This window comes from Corvus brachyrhynchos, unplaced genomic scaffold (genome assembly GCF_000691975.1).
Source record: "Corvus brachyrhynchos isolate BGI_N302 unplaced genomic scaffold, ASM69197v1 scaffold118, whole genome shotgun sequence".
NCBI lineage: Eukaryota > Metazoa > Chordata > Aves > Passeriformes > Corvidae > Corvus > Corvus brachyrhynchos.
Window position 1 is genome coordinate 29568 of NW_008239534.1, and position 393 is coordinate 29960.

Genomic DNA, 393 nt, shown 5'->3' on the forward strand with positions numbered 1-393 from the left:
TCTGCCCACTTTCCTGGCCTCGCCTGCCCCTGACGTGCCGCTCTCCCCCTGTACCCCCATCTTTTCGCCCTTTACGCACCCGAGTCCCATTTTTTTGGGTGGAATTCCCCACCTGAATCCCATTTTTTCAGGCTATAACCCCATCTTTTCGGGTGGAATTCCCCCACATGAACCCCATTTTTCCCCCTGTCCCCCCATTTTTCCCTGTTTGCCCACCTTGCTGGCCTCGCCCGCCGCTGACGTGCCGCTCTCCCCCTGTACCCCCATCTTTTCTCCCTTTCCCCACCTGAACCCCCTTTTTTGGGGGCTATACCCCCATTTTTTCCCTGTTTGCCCACCTCGCTGGCCTCGCCCGCCGCTGACGTGCCGCTCTCCCCCCGTACCCCCCTCTGT

General features: G+C 60.1%; 1 protein-coding gene and 1 long non-coding RNA gene across 2 annotated transcripts in view; one reads left to right on the plus strand and one right to left on the minus strand.

The window, feature by feature from the left end:
* LOC108448417 overlaps positions 1-285 on the minus strand; it is a 677-nt gene extending 392 nt beyond the window's left edge. Inside the window, exon 1 of the long non-coding RNA XR_001864295.1 lies at positions 10-285. This is a non-coding gene — a long non-coding RNA (uncharacterized LOC108448417). The remainder of the gene's footprint in view (positions 1-9) is intronic.
* The window catches only part of LOC103620410 (pre-B-cell leukemia transcription factor 1), a 21871-nt gene that overhangs the window by 12021 nt on the left and 9457 nt on the right, over positions 1-393 (plus strand). The gene's annotated exons all lie outside the window — the stretch shown is intronic.